This window comes from Cryptomeria japonica, chromosome 1, assembly GCF_030272615.1.
Source record: "Cryptomeria japonica chromosome 1, Sugi_1.0, whole genome shotgun sequence".
Taxonomy (NCBI): domain Eukaryota; kingdom Viridiplantae; phylum Streptophyta; class Pinopsida; order Cupressales; family Cupressaceae; genus Cryptomeria; species Cryptomeria japonica.
The window spans coordinates 221,063,866-221,075,919 of record NC_081405.1 but is presented as its reverse complement, the minus strand read 5'-3'; the positions used below and the strand labels follow the sequence as shown (position 1 = coordinate 221,075,919).

At 37.3% G+C, this 12,054-nt stretch overlaps 1 long non-coding RNA gene across 1 annotated transcript; it reads right to left on the bottom strand.

Annotated features, from left to right (window-relative positions):
- Positions 1–6,419: 6,419 nt before the first annotated feature.
- On the bottom strand, positions 6,420–8,617 carry LOC131042899 (uncharacterized). The gene is made up of 2 exons (XR_009105332.1): positions 7,288–8,617; positions 6,420–7,035 (listed from the first exon to the last, which is right to left on the bottom strand). It is a non-coding gene; the product is annotated as an uncharacterized LOC131042899 (long non-coding RNA).
- Between the last annotated feature and the right edge of the window lie 3,437 nt (positions 8,618–12,054).

The following is a 12,054-nucleotide window of genomic DNA, read 5'->3' as shown; positions in this document are numbered from 1 at the left end:
AATCGTTTTGTAAGCAATTTTTTATGGTCTGGATACTCTATGATGATACTTCTTAATCTCCTATGTTAAAGGTTTCGGGTCCTGAAAACCTGTTTTTCTAATTAATCAGAACATTAGATTGTCAATCCATTAGAGTTTCAAATAGAAAAACTCTCATCAACCTACCTAGGAGTTCCATTATTTTTTGGGGAGTGCATCGTGAGTAAATGTGTAAAGAAGATAGAGTGTTGGAAGCGATAGTGGTTAACAAAGGCAAGGCGAGTAACAATATTAAAGTTAATCATTGTGGCAATCCATGTATATATGCTCTCGTGTATCTAGATCACAAACAATATAATAAGAAAATTAACATCACAATAGAGGAGGCTTCTCTAGGAAGGCTCCAATAATAAGAAACCTATGCTACTCATTGTCTGAGATGTGAAAACAAGCAAAGTAGATGTTGTGGTGTGTAACATACAAAGAAAGAAAATGGAAATCCTAACATAATGTGCTGTCAAACTCTACAAAATAAATATCTCGATGAAGAAAATTTGGAGTGAATCCTTACCATGACCAATCTCCCACATGGCTCATTATTTTGGAATTTGGTAGCCAAGCATAAGAGCCTAATAACTGGCCATCTATCTTAGAAAATAAAAAATGGAAAAAAGAAGAACTTCTGGTTGGACTACCAGAATGACTACAAGGCATTAAATTTAATTCAAGGTTTGTAAGGCATACACCTTATAACAAAGACAACCTACAATAATAGTGTTTTCAATCATATGGATGTAGGTTAGATGGGGGATGCGTTCACTTTCAGATGGAAATATTTTGGCATCCTAAGCAATGAAAAATGTAAAATATTGTATAAAGAACTAAAAAAATAGACATGATCCATTCACAACGGGAGGATGAAATAATTTGGTATGCTACTAAGACCAAAGAATACTTGCTTAAGCTAGGTTATGAGGTTGCAAAGTTAAAATTGGAAACATGTTGATGGCCTATAGATTTCTGCTAGGACTCTAGCATTCTCCCTAAGGTTGTTGTGCTCACTTGGACAACTTTACACAAATGCATCCTTGCTAGTGATAGGCTCCAAAATATGGACTTTTCGAGACCTTTCAGGTGCCCCCTATGTAATTGTCAAGAAGAGATGATTGACCATTTTCTAGTGCGATATCCTGTTGCAGATGAGTTTTGGGTGAAATTTAGGAACATGTTGGATTGGCAACGCGTCTTCCCCAACAACGTTAGGGACATGTTATATTATTAGCCAAAAGCGAAAAACAACTCATTACGGGTCAGTGCTTGGACAACTTCACCAACCATGATAATATGACATCTATGAAAGAAAGAAATGCCAAGATTTTCAAGGAAATCGAGATATCAATGGATAGACCTCTAACTAAAATCAAAATTAGGAAAAAAAATTTAACAAGAAATGCAAACAATATACATGTTGGGATGAATAAATGACAAATAAATAGAGGTAATTTTGTCAAGACAAATGACATAAATTCAGTTAGATGGGAGCTCCCCCCTCCAAAAGGCTCAAGCTAAATTTTGATGGAGTCTCCAAAGGCAATCTAAGCACCTCTAGAGGTGACTTCATATTTAAGAATAGCAATGAAGATCTACTAAAGGCAGGATCAGTAAAATTAATCGACAATACAAATAATAGTGTAGAGTTTGTGGCACCATACAAAGTATTTCGTAGCAATAGAGTACTTACTAGTCGAATTCCTACCTCAAGCCGAAGTATCCTTTCCTGACAAAGAATTACACTCTCGAGAAACAAGAAGTTTAGTTAACTCTTGCCTAGCCTCCTCTGATGCACCTGGTGGGCCATTCATGGGGTCCTTCTAACTGCACCCAACAACCACAACTAAATTATGAACAATCTTATAATATGCCACATTATTCCAACCAGCTGCAGTAAACTATCACAAAGTGGCTACAAGTGCAGATACATGGAGAGGATTGTAGGATTACCACCCCATGAATCAAGCCAAAAAAGAGCTTTTGATCCCCCATTGCAAATCCAAAAAAGCCCATATTTAATAAGTTGAACCCCATTTTTCAGAGTATGCCAAATCATAGAGCCCTTGCCCTCCAATCGACAATGAGGAATATCCAAAATGTTAACCCCGAGTAAATACTTATGCTTTAGAATGTGAGCCCAAACCTAATCTTGACTGGTGCACCAATGCCAATATAATTTGGCTGCTAGAACTTGCCCATTAAGAAGAGCTAACCGAAGACCAAGACTACCCACTATATTTCGCCAGCAGATAGACTCCCACTTAAATAAGCTCCATTTTGACGCAAGCAAAACGAAAGAGCATCAAACTTCCTGAGGAAATATGAAGGAGCCACCTGAACAAAATATTTGTAAATAGGAAGAGCCTGAATCACATCTTGAAGGAGAGTCACCCAAGTAGCAGTAGTGAAACACCAATGAGTCTAGTGATTAACCTCCTAACGTAACTTATCCAACAACTCCTACCAGTAAGGCCTCAGTTGTCAACCAACATCTAGAGGAATGCTCAAATAAACAAAGGGAAGAGAACCAATTTGAAACCACAAAATATTGGCAATCCTTCTTTGAATAGGCTCAGGAGTATTAAAAAATAGATAGAAGATTTGAGCTCATTGATTTACTGGCTTGAAGTAGCTAAATAAATATCTAATGTCTGTCTGAAAGACTTAGCTTCATGAAGAAGAGCAACCCCCATAAAAGTTGTATCATCCACAAACTGCAAGTGGAATTGCTTTGGAAGTCTGTTACCCCAACTCCAACCCTGACTCGGCGCTTAAGAAACCCAAGGCATAATAAATCTGCCTAGACCCTCAACCATAATAATAAACAAAGATGAAGATAAAGGATCCCCTTGGCAAAGGCCCCTGGAAGCCCCAAATAACTCAGAAGGCTCATTGTTGATGATAAATGAGAAGGATGAAGTAACACAACTAATCGTCCAACTGACCCATTTATTACTAAATCCAAAGGCTATGAGAATTTTTTGCAAGAACTGCCATTTAGCTCAAGCATATGCTTTGGCCATATCTAGTTTGATATACATGGATTTTTCCTTAGACTTTGCCATGGAATGAATAGCTTAAAAAACAACCACCACCCCATCTAGAATGTCTCCCCACAACAAAACCTCCCTGCTCAGTTGAGATCAAATAGGAAAGCCAAATTTTGAGCCACTCTACAATCAATTTAGTAATAATTTTATACACTGCATTACAAAGAGTAATGGACCTAAAGAAATCAAAGTGATTAGCCCCTTTTTTTTGGTCTAAGAACAAGAAAAGTAAAATTCAAAGCTTGGAGCATTTGTTTGTTGTGATGCGAATCCTGAACCGTCTCCAATAAAATACAATTTAACAATATCCCAAAACTCCTAAAACAACTCAATGGGAAGGTCATCAAGAGGAGCTTTGCCTCTTTGCATCCCAAAAACCACCTCCTCCAATTCAAACAAGGAGATCAGGTGGATGAGAGACCCATTCATTGCATTGGTGACGAGAGTGGAAATACAAGCCACAATCAAATTCTCCTCATCATTAGCAAGAGGCGAGTCTTCAAAAGAAAGAGCTGAGTAGAACTGTGAAGCTTCATGAGACATCTCACAAAGAAGTCAACTAAATGCCTATCGAGATAACTAAAGAGGAAATATAACTCCCATTCCTACGAGCTTTTATAGAGTTGTGGAAAAAAACCATGATTCGATCACCTTCCTGAACCAATCAATCTGTGACTTCTGCTTCCAAAATTCTCCTCACTGAGTTCCCACTCCTCTAACTCCCTCACAACATGAGATTCAGCTCTACCTAAATCCTCTATGAAACCAAAATTGTGTATCTAACGAGTAATATCATCCAAGCGGACTTGAGTAGTCTTCTTCGTAGCATGAAGATTGCTAACGCATCACCTATTCCACCTTTTGAGCTAGTGTATCACAAACTACAATTAAGAAAACATAGTTGTACTATCAGTTAGGCCCCCTTATCTCGATCATTGGACATTAAAGACTAAAGCGAAGAGTCACAAAGCCACATGAGTTGAAACTTAAAAGGAGAATTCATAGGAACTATAAAAGAAGTAGCAAAAAATTTAATAGGCCGGTGATCAAAGCCTCGCCAATCAAGAATCTCAAAATTGGTGAGCAAACTATTGCCAACCTAAAAACAGGAAAACAAAAATCTATCCAACCACCCAAAAATAGCTTCATCCCCACAACGATGACTAGTCCAAGTGTAAACACCATTAACTGTCTTGAGGTCAACTAAATTGAGAAGGTCCATATTCTCGCGAAAAAGAATAGAAAAGTGATCTAGCCTAGCCAAGCCCCCCCTTTTCTCCACAAGATTGAGCAGAGAATTAAAGTCTCTAGCCAAAACACAAGGAAGATAAGGAGTACAAAACTAAACATACCGAATAAGAGCCCAAAACAAATTTTTCCCTCAGAGATCAATCAGAGCATAAACATTAGTAATGAGAATAATTTCTCCATATTCCAAGCTAGAGGTCACCATGGAAAGAGTGGAATGACTAGAAAGACACCGAAGTGGGGCAATCTTCCTCGGATCCCAAAAAAAGAGCAAGGCCTCTAGAGCTACCGAAGGAGCCTATGCACTGGTACTAACCAAACTGTCATATACAAGGAGCACGTTGAAGCATGCCATCCATTGAAAGCTTAGTTTCTTGGATACAAAAATATATGGAGAATAAGTAGAAACCAAATCAAGAATATCCTTTTGTCGAGGGGTGCTATTCAACCCCCTTACATTCTAAGAGATAAAAATCATTGAAGAGAGTGGGAGAAATGAGCATCAATGGGTTTCACAGACCCAGATTTTACCAACATCTCTCTAGGCAATTTGACCTTGACTTGATCCTTCTTGTGACATGCCTTAGATGAAATCTTAGAGGGGCCTTTCTTAAGTGATCATTGCTGCAAGCCCAGAGCCTGAGAAGAATCCTTGCCTGAACCAAAATCCATCACCTCTTTGACCAAATCAACCAAAACCACATCATCATTTGGAGCAAAAGAATCACCCGGATTTGGCAAATCAAGAGCGGTAGGAGGCAATTGGGGCTCTGACATGCCTTGAGAAGATTGAACATCCAAAACAATCCTCAACTCCTAGACAACATCCAGTCCCATAGTAGTAGCTCCAGAAGTCAAGTCAACTGGAATCCCTTCTTCCAAGGCCAGAGTCTCAAACACCTCAAACCAATTGAACCCCTCATTATTCTGCCTATCGTCGAAAGTCCTCTTTTGTCCCCTCCCCTTGTTACGAAGCTTAACAAGCGTAAAACCCTCCTTATCTAATCCACGATCAACGGTAGGGGCTTTTCCTTTGTCCCTTTTATCCACCGTTGGAGATGAGGTTGAAGGAGAATTGCTACGACCAATAGCCTTATTTACCTTAGGACATTGTCGTTGAAGGTATCCATACTCATGACAAATTCAACACCAAAAGGGAAGAGTCTCATAATCTACTTAACCCAAGATGAAGAACCTAGACAAATTTCCAACAAATTTGGCAAGGGGTTCTTCAAATCAATCTCCACACAAATACTGACTTCCCAAGAAAAGCAACAATCCTTTGCAAAATATCATGTTGTCAAAACTCCAACAAAAGCCAAGGAAGACATACCCAGACAAGAACCCTTGAAGGAAATTCATCAACCAAATTGAAATCGACATGCCAGGATTTAATGAATAAGCCTACTTGATTTTAAAAGTACATGCCACCCTTGAAAACCTGATTATGATCAGCCATGCTTGAAAAAACAATCATGAAATAACTACTGGTAACTAGCATAATTTCCATATCACCATCAACTTGCCAAGCACAATAGATCTAGGAATCCAACACTGATAACGGAATACGAATCCCAAGAAATTTGCAAATAAGATAGGCAGATAAGAGACTCATTCATCGCATTGGTGATGATGGTGGGAATACAAGCCAAAATTAAATTTCCTATCTTCAGCAAGAGGCGAATCTTTAGTAAAAAGAGCCTAGTAGAACTATGAAGCTTCATGAGATATCTCCCCAAAAAGATATAAGATATATTTTGTTGATTTTTCGATCAATTTAAAAAAATCCATCAATAATAATAAAAAGAGTGATAGTTTATAAATATAACTCAATTGAATATCAATTGATACAAATATATTTCTCTTTACAAGCAATACAATATTTAGTTCTTGCAGAACAACTTAGAAATTATTAATACAAATTAAATAATAGAAAACTAAAAGTCATTAAATAAAATTCTACCTTAAATTGACTTCATTCTCCATAATAATAACTCAATACTTTAACCTCTTAAACGTAAAATAAATTACAAAACATTTCATTTATAAAAAAATGAAAAGAACTAACTATAAATGTAACTAAAGCCACAATGGATATTTAAAATAACTCATTATCATAATAGACAAATTGATACAATTTTCTCAAAATAATTTTGTAATCGAAATATTGGGGAAACAATCTTTGATCTTATAAAGAAAAGATTAATGTCAATCTTATATGAAGGCCGTCCTATAACTTTTGGCCTTTGCCATACTTCCTTATTTTCTGAGATTCTCTTGTGAATACAAGCAATATTTCACTCCAACATATACACATTGATCAAATTTTGTTCTCCTTTTCAAGACCCAGCATCATTACCCAGGATGGGAGAAATTACAGCTTATATATTGAATGAGATGATAGTAATCCATTCTGTACTTCCCAACATATTCATAGGGCCAAACTAGTGGAGCCCCTACATATCATGGTGTAGTTTTATGACTGCACATAAGCTGAAGAAGACGACCCTAGTAAGGTGTTTTTTTTAAATCAGATTTCAAAATTAAAAAGGACCCTAAAAGCTAAAATGCCATTAGTAATGGACGACAGCAATGCATCACAGACCTTAAAAGGTCACTGATTATCCTTGCTATCATCAAAGAACATGGATCTTCATTATGGTTCTCTGAAATATATAGAAGCATGTCCAACAAAATGAGCTGCAGCCTGCTTAACACAGTAGTTACATAACCAGTCAAAAGTGATTATTATGGCCGCAATGCATTATAGACCTTAAAAAGACTCTACCCTACCTTACAATCACCAAAGAAAGTGGATATTCATTGCGTTTCTTTCAAATAGATAGAAGCATGTTTGACAAAATATGCTCCAATCTGATTGACACAATAGTAACTAACCAGAGGCCCAAGTAATTAATCTAGCAACAATGCATCAAATTCCTTAAAGGGACCTACTTACATTACAGTCGTACAGGAACCTGAATGTTCATTATGTTTCTTTGAAACGCATAGCAGCGTGTTTGCCAATCTGGTTGAAAGAATATTAACTTAGCCAACCATGTTATTATTTTGGCCTCTACGCATCATAGACCATTAAGAACCCTACCTTATGTTACTGTCGTAAACGAACATGGGTTTTCATTGTGTTTCTTTGAAATACAAAGAAGCATGTTTGACAAAATGAACTGCAATGTACTCAACACGGTAGTAGTATAATCAATCTCAAATAATTATTCTAGCCATAATGCATCATAGACTTTATACAATCTGCTTAACATGTTAGTATAATAACCAATCCCAAGTAATTGTTCTAGCCATAATGCATTGCAAACTTTAAACAGAACACTACTTTGCCTTGTAACTATTAAAGAAGATGGATCTTCATTATGTTTCTTTAGATACATTATTAAGTGTTAGATCCCTGAAAATTAGCGAAACTCAAATTTTTCAGTGATTAGGGCAGACCTAGCCTAGTAGGGTCTGATTTTGGGATTCTACCTACATTGTCAAAACACCAGTTATGTGATTAAGAGGTTAAGATTTGCTATCATTCTTCATCCCATTTGACAAGCAGAATCTTCAACTGCAGGGGGAGCATTCAGCGGCAGATTCTAGACTTATTGAATGGCACTCGTAGCATAATTTAAAGGGCAGATTCAGCAAATTTAGAGCACACAAGCATAATACAAGGAACAGTCCAAAGGGCACTTAGTAAAGCAGCAGAACAGAAGCATAATTGCACCTTTGAAGGACAGAACCAAGAGGCTTGGAGCAGCAAATAACAGAAAAAGTTGAAAAAAAAGGTGAAGTTGCCAAACAATTCTGCATTATATGTGAAAAAGGCTTAAACAACACGAAATTTTACCTAGCACGGATGCCTAGCTTCACTCAAATTGACAATGTTGCATCAAAAGGTGATGTCACTTTTTTATGTCCTTTCCAGTATCTCCAAGAACAACTTTCTTGGAGAGCACCAGTCTATTTGGGAAAGGAATTCTAACAATGGCAGTGAGTTCAAGATATCAGAATGAGTCCAACAGTGTTTCCCGGATGCAATTTCAACAGTCTCGGATCTCTAATAACACTTTAGAGAAGTTAGCTATTTTTTAAAAGCACCAATTTTAATTAAGTTTGTCATCCTAAGAGCTTGAAGTTACTTTGGTGTGGTCAGAATTCATTTTCGGATCATTTTAGTATTTTCCACAACTTGGTGGCTGTGTGAAAATATAATTATTTTTAGTTATGAAGTATCTCATACAGTTCAAAAGTAAATTAAAACAATAGTCACTTTATTAAGAAATAAAATATGGCTTTTTCTAAGAAAGTTATTAAATGAATATAAAATATGACTTCTAGAAAGATCCCATGGGGTTATAGAAGGAGGTTGTAAGAATTTGTTTCCTCATTCTTGATATTCTTGGCATTTGACATTTTATTGAAACCCCAGTTGTGGAGTTTGAAAAAGTTTCTACCACCCTAGGACAAAAACCCTAAAGTTTAGATTGGTTTCAAGAGTGATTTCTTCTAGCCAATACAATGTGATTCATTCAGGGGTCATGTAATGTGCTGCAAGGATTTAGTTTGAGATTTGTTTGTGATAGAGCAGAGATACATATTCCAGTTGAATTTGTGCTGAAGGTTTGTGGGATAAAAAATTGAATGGAAAGGAATTCTACATTACCTGGGGACACGTCCCTGGTTTTTTTTTCAGATGTCCCCATCCCGAGGACGTCTCGGGGACAGGGGACTCCTAGGGAACATCCCCATAAATTCTGCATATTGACAGTGAATTTTGACAATGAATTCTATAAGCAATTTGACTTTGACTCTCAATTTAACACAAATTCGGCATAAGAACTCAGTTAGTTCTTATATGTAATGTTCCATAATGTATATGTGCATGCTTTATCCATGTTTTCATATGAATATTTTAAATTTCCCTATTTTTATATAGCCATCCCCTATCCGTCCCCAAAATTGGCAAAAAAAATCAGCGTCCCAGAAATGTGTACCCCCTTCCCTTGTCGTCCTCGTCCCACAAACTCAAGGTAACATAGGAAAGGATATACATTTTTTTCCAAATTAGTTTTCTTAGTGTTTGTCATTCTATATTAATGCTAGACGTTCAAAAGATGACATCATAAGGAGTGAAGTGTTGCATTAAATATTATTTGTGCTGAAAGTGATGTGTGTGTGGAGTAATTTATAGTGAAAAGGTTGTAGTTGGCAAAATTGCCTTAATATTAAATAATGTTTTATTAGTATACTTGGCAATGTAAGTAGTTGTTCCCGAGAGGTTGTGGCAGTTGTTGACGATTGGCATGCTTAACCAACCTCAGCCACTATATATACTCCCATTGTTGTATCAGGGAATATTCATAATTGTACACATTACACTTTGATAATAAAGAATATATCTTTTTGTCATATGTTGTGTTGAGTATTGTTAATTGGTATTATTTCTAGTATGTTTCTATTTTTCTATTCTGTTAACTCTACATAATCAAGTAAGTTCCCTTTGAGAGTAAACGTTTTGGCGCCATTGTCGATTCGAACTTGGAGATCTAAGAGTGGCTAAGAATGGTGACAGGCGGAATGGCAGAACAATGGGCCAACTGATTAAACAACCAAATTCATCTGAGGAAGAAGACGATTCAAGGCACGACAAGTTGACATAGGACCTAGTGTACTTGTGGGAGGTGTCCGTCAACTAGTACGTCCAACAAGAGACTAGTGAAAACGAGGTCCTTGAGAGCGTTGTACGAGATGCCCTAACAATGAACGGTGTCGTCGATCATCCACTTTCCAAACTACCAAGGCTGTTGGCACATAACCTCATTGCCCTCTAGGACCTATGTGAGGAGAAAAATGGAGAGTAGTGTCGGCAACAAATACTGCAATGGTACAAAGAGAGTGTAATATCCCCATACTATCAACCAAGAGCCCAATTTTGTGAAGTCTCTAAAGAGACAAAATTGCACAGTTTATCCGATTTGTATATGATTGATATTCAACAATCAACTGTTAAGTTTAATGATCAGATTATAAAATTCAGATGTAAGATAATTCAAACACAATTGCACAGCATATACCCTAGGAAAACCTTCCAACTTGAAGGTGAAAAAACCCAGCAACAAATGTCTTCTACTATATTAGATAAGATAGCAAGATGTCTTTACAAAATCGCTTCACACTTTGAAGCTATACAATTAAATTGCTTCACCCTAGATCGCTGTATATGCAGTCCGAACTGCCAAAGAATGATATATAATCTTCAGTCTACCTTATATTTTCGATCTGCTGACATGTAATGTTTTTGATCTGCTGAAGGATGTTATCTTCAATGCCTTGTGGAGAGAGAGGAAACCGATCTATATACCCATACGTGGGTGTCTCCAAGCAACACGACTTCTACCAAAAGTTGGTTCTTCTCCAATCATCACATCTTCTCCAAGGATCGAGTCAATGCCAAATAACAGGTCTTCATCAAGGGTCGGGTTTATTGCAAACAACACGATTTTCCCAAGGGTGGCGAACTTAACAAGTAGTTACATTTTTCTTTAACAAAACGTGTTATCCAATTTGCAAATATAAATGTACAAAGTTGGCATCATATGTATAATAAATTGAATCATATAAATGTCTAAGGCCGATTAGGCCATTCACGTATTCGATGACAAGTCGGCCCTGTAGGTTCCGATCGATGCTATACAACAACACTCCCTCTTAGCAAGGGAGGAATCCTTCTTGATATCTGAGTCACGTAGTGACATCCACCATGGCTACTCCCAGAGGGTGAATAAGCACAAATGCCAAAACATGAAGTCTCTCACATGAAATCCACCATACCTACTCGCAGAGGGTGGAACAAGGGCTGGAACCTCAAACTTCTCTCACAGAGAAGAATGCACAACAAGGGCTGATACCTCAAACTTCTCTCACAGAGAAGAATGCATAACAAGGGTTAATACCTCAAACTTCTCTCACAGAGAAGAATGCATGACAAGGGCTTGCACCTCAAACTTCTCTCACAGAGAAGAATGCATTATAATACATATCAAGTAATCATTGATGCTGAGACTCACTCTCAACAAGGACTTCATTCTCCACAATTCCAAGCTTGTATTGAAAATGCACAAATTTCACTTTCGCAAGAGGCTTGGTGAAAATGTCAACCGTTTGTTCCTCAGTACAAATGTATCTCAACTAAACAACATTCCTTTGTACCATATCTCTGATATAGTGGTACTGAATCTCTACATGCTTCGTTCTGTCATGAAATAGTCGATTGACTGAAAGATTTACACAACTTTGGTTATCACAATGAATGATGGTAGGCTCCAATGATTGAGCAAACAATCCTACAAGAAGCTTACGAAGCCACACTGCTTCGTGAGTTGCTACACATGATGCAATGTATTCTGCCTCTGCAGTGCTCAGAGCTACTGAAGACTGCTTCTTGCTACACCAGGAAATCATAGCAGATCCCAAGCTGAAGCAACAACCAGAAGTGCTCTCTCGGTCAGTAACACTCCCTGCCCAATCAGAATCAGAATATCCTTCAAGAATCAGGCACATACTGGAAGAGTATTTCAAGCCATATCCAACTGTGCCACACAAGTATCTCAAGATATGCTTGACTGCAACTAGATGTATCTGTCTAGGTTCACTCATGAACTGGCTAAGTGCATTCACTGAATATCAAATATCTGGTCTGGTCTAGTGT